This window comes from Ictidomys tridecemlineatus (assembly GCF_052094955.1).
Source record: "Ictidomys tridecemlineatus isolate mIctTri1 chromosome 1 unlocalized genomic scaffold, mIctTri1.hap1 SUPER_1_unloc_4, whole genome shotgun sequence".
Classification (NCBI taxonomy): Eukaryota; Metazoa; Chordata; class Mammalia; order Rodentia; family Sciuridae; genus Ictidomys; species Ictidomys tridecemlineatus.
The window spans coordinates 78,345-90,207 of NW_027520945.1; the positions used below are offsets into that span (position 1 = coordinate 78,345).

At 52.3% G+C, this 11,863-nt stretch overlaps 2 pseudogenes; one reads left to right on the forward strand and one right to left on the reverse strand.

Moving 5' to 3' along the window:
* The window catches only part of LOC101966502 (protein-tyrosine kinase 2-beta-like), a 47,457-nt pseudogene extending 47,221 nt beyond the window's left edge, over positions 1-236 (forward strand).
* Positions 237-2,873: 2,637 nt separating this feature from the next.
* LOC101966208 (neuronal acetylcholine receptor subunit alpha-2-like) lies at positions 2,874-11,480 on the reverse strand (annotated as a pseudogene).
* Positions 11,481-11,863: the final 383 nt, after the last annotated feature.

Genomic DNA, 11,863 nt, shown 5'->3' on the forward strand with positions numbered 1-11,863 from the left:
TCTGTGTGCTTTCCCTAAAGATTGAGGGAACCCAGAAGCTGCTCAACAAGGACCTGGCAGACCTCATCAACAAAATACGGCTGGCGCAGCAGAATGTCGTGACCTCCCTGAGTGAGGAGTGCAAGTGACAGATGCTCACGGCCTCCCACACCCTGGCCGTGGATGCCAAGAACCTGCTGGATGCCGTGGACCAGGCCAAGGTCCTGGGCAATCTGGCCCACCCACCTGCAGAGTGACCTAGGGTGGGGGTGCGTCTTCCTGCATCCGCTTGCATCTTCCAACCCCACCCGTCATGTACCTCCTCTGCCTTGCCTTTGGTCACATGGTCTTCTCAGGGAAGGCCCTGGGTGAGGGGTCCTTCCCTCACCACTTTGCATGACCCCCTCCCCGCCCCACCACAGACTGTGCTGTTCAGGCTGCAGCTGGATGGAGGGGACTCTGGATATGGACTCAGGGTGGGTGTGACACACATGGTTCAGAAGTCACTGTCACCGCCAGCTACCCCTCCCACCCCAGCCTGGGTGCTGGAGCCGCACTGGGGTCACAGTGGTGTCCCTAGCAGCTAAAACGGCTTATGCACGGACATGGTAGGCCCATATGGGAGCCACGCTATTTCTTCTCCTTCCTCTTCAGCCCTTGGGGATTCCCCTGATGCACAGAGGGTCCAGGGAAGGGCCTTATTTGGGGAGAGGGGGCAGAAAGCTTGTAAGTTGGGGGGTGGGCTGGGTTTCCAATACAGTGTATATTCAAATGTATTTAATGTGAGTTTGGTGTGAACTGACAGCTGGGTTCCCTCCTGATGGGGAATCTGGGACACAGTTCAAGAACAAACTGATTGGAAATTCTGGCACAGGACACTATGTTGTTATCAAACCAAGTATCAGGGGAAAGAGCAGAGAGACAGCCGCCAGAACTGGATTTTGGACCACAATCTGCTGCTCTCTCCCTGCAACCTCCTCTCTTTCTTCCTTTACTTTCCCTGCTTTTGCTTACTCCTCGTCTTCTCCCCTACCCCCTTTTCTTATCTGATCCCTTCCTTTCTCAAGTGTTTGTGTTGAGCCTTCTTTTACCTTCTTTCTATCAGATTTGTGGTTGAATTGAACTCGTACAATTTGCTTTGTGGTTTGTTGGACTGTGCGGTTGGTTTGATGTGCCCTTTGTGGGAGGAGGCTGGCCATGAACCACAGCCAGGCAAGAGATGGATGGTGTTCTTTTGGGTGCAGATCAAGGGGTGATTGACACTGGGCCGTGGCCAAGGAAAGCACCTGGCAGTGAGCCAGGTGTGCTCCAGCCCTTTGTCCCAACTGCACAGTAGGGTACCTGACTCAGGTGCCACTTTCCAGGAGGGACCCACGGCAGTTTTGTCCATGTGGCATCTCTTTCAGCTGCACCCAGACCACTTGGGCTCTGGGGGGTCACACAGCTGAAGGAGCAGCAGACTTGGCTTTATTTAACCACTTTACTCACATGCAAGATGGATGGACAGGAAACATGAACAACACAGATCTCCATGCTTTCCCTGCAGAAGGAGATCACCTCTGGGAGCCTCAGTTAGGCAGAGAGATGGGGGTTGGGGTGGAGGCTACAGAATGAGGAGGAATGAGGCCAGAGGGCCACAGAGTCGGGGGGAGGTATCAGGAGAAAACTGAGGAGCAGGGACTGGACCAGGGTCACAGGTAGGTAGGTCTTTCCAGATGTGTGAAGGAGTGTTATGTGCTGAGGAGGAGGAGGTTCAGAAGGACAGGACCCCAAGATGTAGGGGAATCATCAGTTTTCCCTACTCTGATTCCTGCCTGGGGCTCCACACTGTCTGGACAGCCTGGTGTACATCTCTGGTGTCTACTGAGGTCCTGCCTTCAGGGGCTGGACAGAGCTCAGGAGAGGCTCAACCCACCAGGCTCTGCATTCCTCAGAGCAAGAACAAGCTGCACAGAATGGCCCAGAGCAGGTCAGACATGGTGAGGCTCTGGGAAGGAAAGGAAAGGCAGGCTGGAGGGACACTCCAAGGGCACTGGCATTACCCAGCAGGCGTGGAGCCCAAAATGTTCAGTGTTTCCCCTCCACCACACACAACATAGAGTGCCGATGCCCCTCACCCTGTGCTGTGCTAGGTCCTAGGGAGACAGAAACTAAAGCATCCCTGGTTGGGAGGAGTTCAGAACTGAAGGAGTTTGAAGCAGAGATCCCCAACTCCAGAGAGGTGTGCTGACTTCAGACTACAGGGATCAGGGCACTGTGGAAGAACAGCTAGGGATGGCCTTCCCTATTTATTCACTGCAAGTTCATGGGCACACAGCAACCACAGCAGCAGCTCTCAGTTCTGGCTACCTTTTTACAAGGAAAAGGGAGGCATGACGCCTCAGGGAAGCCTAGGGGGTGCTGAAGTGCTTTGGGTGGAGGGGAAGGCCCCGCTCCACTGGCCCCCCACACTTGCTCCCCGCTCCTTCTGTAAAGTCCCTTGCTCCTCGGCTGCTACACCACACACCTCCAAGACCTGCAAACTCACACTGAACTACCTCCTCAGCTTGGTTTAAAGAGCCCAACCTGCACTACCAGCCTCCCCAACCCTGGCCTGGGGGTTCACCTGGGAACTTGGGCTCATTCTTAAATCTAGACCATTGCTCATAGACCCTCCACTCCTGAGGCAGCCTCCCCTTCCCCCATGTGCCCTTCCCTCAAGGCCATATTGTTTCTCTTTGTGCTAGTCCCACCCCTCTGCAGGGCAGGGTCCTCTTTCTTTTCTAGCTCCTTTGCTTCCTAAACTGGGCTTTCTGTCCAGCAGATTCCCAGTACCAGGTGCAGTAGCATCACAGTGAGTGCTGGTCATTGCTGGCTGGCAGGACTGCCTTGGAGCCAACATAAGGGACATGACATCATATCATTCCAGCCAGGAACAAAGGCAGAAAGATCCCCAGGGTTCCCAGGAAGCAGATGATGATAAAGAGCCAGAGGAAGATCCTGTGGATGACCATGGCAAGACACTTCCAGTCTTCTGTCACCTGTGGGAGAAATGGGCTCACAGTGACAGAGGCCAGGCCTCAGGAAGTGTTCCTCTCATGCTCAGCCCCTGTAGGTACAACCACAGGGCACAAGCAACTGCCCCCTGAGACCCAAGGGGAAGCTAAGACTGGCACAGGTGCAGAGATGGGGTGGAGGGAGAAACAGAGCTGGCTCAAGCCCCATACCACCCTCTCCTGTATCCCACCTATCTCACCTTCAACACTGCTGGGGCTAAGCAGGTTTCGGGCAAATGGACTAGAGGAACACAGGTGCTGGAACCATCTAAGGAGATGGACTCCCAGTGGCTGCAGTGATTTCAGTGCAGAGAAGGTAGTGGGTGGGGTAGGTGTGACTCGAGGCAGATTAGGGGGTGGGCTTTGTGCAGCTTGGACTCCCAGCCCAGGCCAGGGATGAATGCCTAGCTGCTCCCCAATTAATGATTAATTTTCTCATTCACTCATCAAGGCTATCCAGTGATCCTTTCCAGCCTTTCACTCTTCCCTAATTTGATAAGAGAATGCTGATGCTGAGCGCTAGATAAGGCAGAGGCTGCAGAGGCCCAGCCTTGTTCAACCAAGAATCTGCAGGGTTTGTGGTTGACTCATGAGCTTCACAGAGGGCCTCATGAGCAAAGAGGAGAGGGGACCATCTAGCATAAAAGAGGAAGGCCACTGCCACAGGGGGCTGGCCCACCAGGCTCTACTAATGCCCCCTCCACTCCCCATCCCTGCCAACTCCTGTAGGTAGTGGCATAAGCATGGCACTGCAGAGTCCACATCTAAGCATGCCCTTCTCTGCTCGCTGTTTCCCAGTTAGGATGAGCAGGGACATTCTTGACCTACTGCCATCAAGTGTCCCAAGAGCCAGCTAAATGTTCTCTCTCAATTGATTCCGGACTCTTTGGAGCCATGAATGAATGAGGCCAACCCTCAGGGAGGGGATCAGGTTGGTCTAGCTACCACCTTGCGGTGGGAGGGTTCCCTGGTAAGCTGGTAGGATCACCCAGGGGAGGCCCTCACCCAGATCTCACTCAGGAAGAGTCGGCATCCTCAGACCACAGGTGGTCAGCAATATAGTGCACACCTTCCAGGGCTTTCTGTATGCAAGGCGACAGCAAGATCTCAGGCTCCTCAGAGGGAGCCTCGGCCCTGGGCCCTGAGGCCTGTGGGTTCAGGCTTCTGCAGCCTTAGATAATACCCATGGAGGGGGCTGGGTGGCCTGCACACACCCGTCTGTCATTCTCCTCCTCCTCCTCTGCCTCCTCTCTCTCCTCTGCGTTCATGTTGGTCTCCAACCAATAACAAGATGGGCCGAGTTTCAGGCCTGGGGAGTCGTGTGGCTCCAAAGGAGGCTGGTTCGTCAGCAGCCACCGGGACACACATTCCAGCAGGGCCACGGGCACCCAGCGGGGCACGCTGTGGGTGCTGGGGGAGCGGTGGTGCACGTTGAGCATGAAGACGGTGATGACGATGGAGAAGGTGACCAAAATCATGGTGAACAGCAGGTACTCGCCGATGAGCGGGATGACCACAGCGAGGTGGATGGGATGATCTCAGTGATGAGCAGCAGAAAGATGGTCAGCGAGAGAAGTACAGAGATGCACAGCGTGATCTTCTCGCCACAGTCGGAGAGCAGGTAGAAGACCAGCATGGTGAGGCAGGAGATGAGCAGGCAGGGGATGATGAGGTTGATGGTGTAGAAGAGCGGCAGCTAGCAGATGACAAAGGCATAGGTGACGTCAGGGTAGATCTCGGCACAGCAGTCATACTTCTTGCTGTTTTAGGTTCCCATGGCATTGATGATGGCCCACTCACCACTCTCCCAGTAGTCCTTCAGGTCCACCGTCTGCTCCATCAGCTCCAGGTCGATCTTGGCCTTGTCATAGGTCCAGGAACCAGACTTCATCTTACAATTCTGCTGGTCGAAGGGGAAGAAGGTGACGTCGATGCTGCAGGAGCTCCTGTAAATGGGGGGGGGCACCCAGTGCACAGTGCCCGTGGAGAAGAGGTGCGCTTTGGTCATGTGGGTCACTGCAAACTCCCCATCTGCACTGCGGAGAGAAGACCAGCTGGGGGATCTGCACACCCACCTGACCCACCCAAACTGCTGCAGAGAGCAACCTGAATAAGGCAGTTCTCAGCTGGCCAAGTGTCCCATCTTTTGCAAGGGTATAAAATTTCCCCAGAAGATGAATATACTTGAGTTTTCTTTTCATATAACATTGTTTTAATTGCAAAAGGTGGAGTTTTGAAGAACACTGGAAAGTACCAAGAATTTTTAAAATACCCACTATTAACATTGTGATATTATACATGTCTATTCTACTGTCACGCAGACATTGTTTCTGATGGTTTTGCATATGTCAGGTCACAGGGTGTATGCAGTTCCATTGCCTGTTTTATTCCTTTAATATTTAAGAGTGATAATTTTGAACTGTACTTTCCTAGCACACAGTGAGCAAGCAGCCTCTTAGGTAGAAGTTTATGACTTTTCCACTTGGATCTTTTGTTCTTTGCTCGAGACCTAAGATTTTGGCTAGTGTGGAAACTTCCTGGAGTCCATGCATCTAACCTCAACCACTAGGGGCCCCCTAGGAGGCAGCTTGGCACCAACAGGAGGCTGGCTGGAGTGCTCAGGGAGGACTCAGCCAAGGGAGGGTAGGGAGCACCACAGCAGAGGGCCTTGCAGGAACAAGAAATATCTGGGGCCAAGGAAAACCTTAACAGTGCTCACTGGGGCCACCAGGTAGGCATCATAGGGACTGTGGTAGATGAGATTGGGGACTTCATGGGAATGAGGATCCAAAGACCCACAAGGACTATGGGGACACTGAAATAATGGTGACCAGTCAGATGGGACTTTTTCAACTCCCCCTTAGTTTCCTACTGTCTGTCCTAAAGTGCAGGGCATCAGAATACAAGGGAGTTTCCCATAGAGTAGTTCCATGGTAGAGAGACAGACTGGCTGGAAATAGGAATTTTGAAAGAGAGTAACAAATACATCAGGCAAAAAGTCAAAAAGAAAAAAAGAAAAAGAAATTAAAGGCATTTTGGTCATTTCACATAGTTACCACTAGATGGCAACATGCACCCATTTGGTGGAAGGAACAGTTCTACTGATTGGCCAGAGTGCAGTGCCTGGGTGGAGCAGATGTTTCTTTATATGTCTATGGAAGTTTGACTGGACTTTTCTTGTGAAAATCGTCTTAGTGATCATGGCTTTATTGACAATCCTGAAATGTGAAGTTGTATCTGACCCTAGGACTTAGCTCATATCTCTGCCAAATGCTCAGGAAGCAGAAACTAGAATGTTCCTGGGTGCCAGCTCCTGGGTACAGAGCAATGGGGTGGGGGTGTGAGTCAGCAAACACAGGTACCTGCAGTGTCAGACCTGCCAGGTCACCCAGTGGCAAGTGTGTGTTTACCAAGGCGGCTTAAGTGAGAAGGCGCTGGGCCTGCCTAGGACCAGACAGTGTAAGGAACTGGTGTAAGGAAACGCTGACCTCTCTGGAGGTCTAGAAATGGACTTTCTCTCTATGTTTTATTGTTCAAAAATATTATTTCCAAGGTAGGGTCCGAGGGATTGGGAAGTGCTGGGTAGGCTCTCTATGTTTTATTGTTCAAAAATATCATTTCCAAGGTAGGGTCCGAGGGATTGGGAAGTGCTGGGTAGGCTGGTTTCTTTGCTGCAGGACTTAAAACAGCATTTAAAACACTATTGTGCTCTGCTGGCTTCCAGAGCCCTTGGCAGGGGATGACAGACATACAGTGTGATACAAAACCATGACCACAGAACCTTGTCATAGCTATTAATATCTTAATATCTTAAAGCAACCTGCCTTAGAAAATGGTTTTAGACAATTATAACACCTTCTTTTAAATTTGAACTTCTTAACTTCTCAATGAAGAATTGCCTGATACCAAACATACTAATAAAAATATAGATTTCTATTTCTCCTATCAAAAATTATCTTAATTCATTGATTTTTGCCCACTGGGATTCTCTATAGACTCCTCCCCCTGCCCCCCTACCCCCACCCTCCAGCTTCTGTTAGCTTCTAGTTGTTAGGGTGAGATTGATCCTTTGGGTCTTGAATCCAAGGCAAGTATAAGAAAACATGATTAAAGAAAAAACATACCCAGTGAGTTTGTTCTTCAAAGATGCTACTATAGGATGCCACTTACCTGGTCAGACAATATTGCCATCCTCTAAAATTTCAACTCTTAGGTGTTTTTAGAGAGCCTTAACCACATTTTCCAAAGGATACTCAGAGTTGGCAAATCTGTCCCACTATGACCGTGCTACAAATAAATACATCTTCAGTGTCCAGTAAATGTTGGTGTGTAGGAGGGAGAGAACAGAATGGAAGGAATAAAAGAATACAGAGCAGGGTGTTCTCTGCTAAGCATTAAGAGGGAAATGATGAAGCCCTCCAAGTCCCCTTTACTGTCACTCCTGGTGCTCTTCTCAGGGCTCCCTGACTTCCTACTTGTTGTAAAGGAAAATGTCAGGGATACAGATCATCTCTGAAGGGACCTGGAGGGAGGTGATGTTGTCAAAATCAGCAAGGTTCCAGCGCAGCTTGTAGTAGCTCCACTCCTGTGTAGGGGAGGGGTTCCATCACTGCCATGCCAGGGAGGAACCTCTGTCAACCTAGGCTGAGCTAGGGATTCAGGAGCCCCCAGAGCTCCACCCAGCCCCACCGAACAGAGAGGCTGCAATTCCAGGAAAGAGTTCTGACCAAGGAACCAGGCACACCCTCCAGATAAACACCCTCCTCGCTTTGCCCCCACTTCAGTAGCTAACTCCCAGGCAGGTGGTGTCCTCAGCCATGCCCCTGGTCCTCTCTTGCCTCCCTGGCTGGCTCCAGTGAGGCACTGCAGGATCTGAGCTGAAGTTGCATTTCAGCACATCACAGTTTACAGAGATGGTTAGATTCTCCATCCAGGAAGAGGCTCCAGAGATAGCCGGCCAGGGCATGCCGAGCAAGTGGAAGTGAGGACCACAGAGGGGAAAAGCCACTTGCCAGAGGCATGTGGCTGAGGCTTAGAGCTATTTGTGACCTCCAGACTATATTCCAGAGAACTCTCTACCCAGGGGCCAGCCCAGGAGGGAGAAAGAGTTGCTCTGGAATTCACTCCTGCTCCCCCCAAATCATGTCCATGTGAACCTATGTTTCTCTCCCCGGATCAGTTCTTTATTCTCTCTCCATTCCATTCATCATGTTTTCAGTTCCAACCAACATTTTGGAGAACCCAGATCAAGTTGGGGCATATTACTGTCCTCAGGCATGTGGTAGTAGGTTGAATCACATTCATTTTACAGATGAGGAAAATGAGGCTCAGAGAAGCTGAATAACATGCTCAGCATCTCAGGGTAGCCAGAGGTGGTGACGGATTGATGGCCCAGGTCCCACATCAGTGTATGTCCTCACCTCCCAACCAGCCCCTGGCCAAGGTGACGAGACCATGGGGACAGCTGCAGTGACCTAAGTTCTAGGCCTACCCCAACTACACACACAGTACCTTCCTTGCTCTGGTCCCTAGTTGGCATATCTGTAAAGATGAGCCTCCTGATGCTCCAACAGCTCTGAGATGAACAGTATCCACTCAGAGCCTCTGGACCAAGGTCTAATTTAAATAAGTAGCTGAAACACCACACCACAACACCATCTGGGGGCCCCTGGGGGACAAGAATTACAGAAAGGGCACTGAAGGGCCAGGCACCCATTCAAAGGACTCAAACAGAGATGCCAATCAACATTCTGGTGGGTGTGGCTCTCTGCATATTTACCTCTGCCCAGGGACAGTCAGGTACTGGTGGGGCAGGGCACTAGCTCCTCTTTCTCAAATTCTACTGCCACCTCCATGTCAGAGGCCTTCAGAGCAGCAGAACAAAGCAGGAGATGTAAGAAGTGAGGAAACACACTGGGGTTCTCATGAGACCTGAGCTCTAATGAGTCTGCCCTAGGAGTGGCCCATTCAGGAAAGCCACATGCTTTTTGGCTGTCCTTCCACTGAGTGGTGGGGTCTTTGGCCCTCCCTGAATCTAGCTGGACTCCTGTATTTCCCTGACCTACAGAATATGGCAAGATGGATGCTGAGCCCATTCAGGCCATCAGAGACTAGCAAGTTCTGCTACAGTCTGGGGACCCTCTTTCTGAGAGCCCTGAGCCACAGGTGGGAATCTGTCTTCCCTCCTGGAGATACTGCAGGGAAAGACCCCGAGAGGTCCTGGGCAGGGCCAGGAGGTCAACCAGGCCCACCCTTTCAGAACTTTCCAAACACCCCTGCTGTGAGTAAAGTTTGTCCTTAACCCTTCAGTACGGGACAGCCACCAGCCAGACGCTCCCAAGTAGTCACCATGCAAAGCAGAGGAAACACTCAAACTCCTGACCATGAAATGTATATACAAAGCATCCAAGTGGCTCTAGTTGGTGAGCTTCGGGTTTGTCAGGCAACACAAACAAAGATACTCAGCGTTCTTTGGTAGAAGGAGCAGAGCCAGGCACACCTGGGTGCCCCCTTTACTGGCCCAGCTGCACCCTGCTTCTCATTTTCCTCAGCTGTAAAATGGGCAGAATGAGACCTCCCTGGGGTTTGGGTGTCAATGCAGCCTGTCCCCAAGCAGCAAGGACTATGAAATGTTCATTTCTAAGAAAGACATCTCTCGCTCTCTGGTGACATGTCCAGGGAGTGGACTCAGAGCCTGGTCATGCAAGCATATTTCTCTGGAGAGGCGACTTGCAACCAGATGACCCAAATGGCAGGTGTTCACCAACCTTGAATGCAGCAGCTTGCCCCTGTCAGGGAAAGGTACAGGGAGGGGTGGGGTGGGGCCCAGGGATGACTGTCCCCTCCCTGCTGAGAGAATCCTCACCTGCCTCAGCCAGACATTGGTGGTAATCATTTGGTTTTTCTTGTCCTGGACGGTAAGAGGGAGAGGGCAACAGAATCCAGAGCACAGGATGAGTGAGAGGGTCTTCCGTGACCCCCACCCACAGGAAGAGCCTCTGTGTGGCACCCAAGCCCAGCGTCCCTCCCAACACTCCCTTGGACTCAGATTTTTCAGGGTCACACAAGAAACCCTCCCGCTGCCCTCTGCTGCCCCAGAAGGGGATCTGGGCGAGAGAGGGGAAGGGACTGTGGCAGCCCAGGAGGAACAGGCTGAGGTCCCTGCTGTAATGGAGATGGGCTGGGAGGCTGGGACTGCAGGGGGGACCCTGGGGAAGAGCCTGGAGTCTGGAGGCTGATTCTGAGGGGCCCTGAATTGGGAGACAGGCCCACCACATCAATGGGCTAGGCAATGGACAGTCCAAAGCTTACGATCACCACATCTGATGTGTTGGGCACCAGCCATGCCTAGCAGTTATAGCCCCTGAAGAGGTATTTGAAGAGGCGGTCCTCAGCCTGGGTGTGGGGGCTTAGCTGAGCCAATGCTGCTGGATGGGAGAGAAGAGGAGTGGTCTCCAAAAGCCAACGAGGCAGCGGGCATCTGGCTTCCCATCAAAGCAGAGGCCACCATCTGTGTGAGCTTCAGCTTATTCATCTGTCAAGTGGGATGTGAATCCAGATCCTACTTCAAACCCTGTGGAGCACTCACTATGATAATGTTCATAAGAGCTGTGCACAGCCCCGTGGCCACAGTGTACTCGTTCATGTTGGTCTTCAGTACTGGACGTCAGTACCTGTGTGAAATTAGATAACAAAGCCAGAGTGCTGCAGTAGGGAGGGGGGAGATCCAGCCCAGGTCCCAGTTAAGCTGCAGGGAGGGGATTTGCCCCATGACAGCAAGCCTGGTGGTGAGCAGCGTTAATCCCACGCAGTTATCAGAGGAACCAGCAGTACCAGCCATAGCCCTCGCCACTGAGGGCACCTCCCTGAGTTGTTCCTAAACCCCTGGCACTTGCCACCTCTCATCAACTAGGCAAATCACTGTTGATGGGTCTCTCGGGGGGTTTTCAGTACTCTGCCAATGGCTTTGGCACACCAAAGCTCTGCCACTGAGTGAGTGGACAGCTACTGCTCCAAACCCAGAACCACAGCAGCTCCAGCTGGGACAGAAAGCCTGGCAAGGACAATAACCACCACATGTGTGTCCTGGGTGCCTGCTGTGAACCAGGTGCTAGGCACAGGCTTTCCTTCTGTCCCCACAATAGCTCTGGGAGGTCCACAGCACTATTTGTGTTTTGCAGATGAGCAACACTGAAGCTGGGGACATTCAAGGTGACACAGCTGTTAATATCAGTGCATTGACAGCTCCTCCACCTTCTCCCTGTGGAACCAGGCACCAGCCTATGACCTCTAACATTCTTTCAGCCTTGAGGACTGCCATGAGCCCACCTTCAGGATATCCCCGCACCTGGCACGTGAGCACACAGTGGTGAAGTCTCAGAGATAAGGCTCACCTGCTGGGAGCAGAAGGGGCCACCACAGGCCAAACTTCATCCAGGGTGGCAGTGCAGAATGGGAGGGGCCCATGGTTTCAGAGGAGGATCTGGCTTCCCCTGCACATACCCTGCTGTGGTCTAATCTGGCAGGATGTCACCAAGCTGGCATGGCAGGGGGCCACTGGATTCTGCAAGGCTCCTTCTGCTGAACCTGATCAAAGCCAGAGAAGGACTCCTGAGTCATGCCTCCTCAACACTCCACAGAGGGATGCAAGGCCTTCCAGGAGCACCGGGCTCCTGGACTATCCCCAGCTTGACTGAGGAATCCACGTCTCCCTCTTTCCAGAGTCAGCTGGCTGCTCTCCCTAGACAAGGCTGACCTACCAGGGGGCACCAACATTCCCATCTCTCTGGCTTCAGCACCTCATCTGTAAAATGGGGATAATTGCACAAGCTAGGCAGCAGAAGAACACA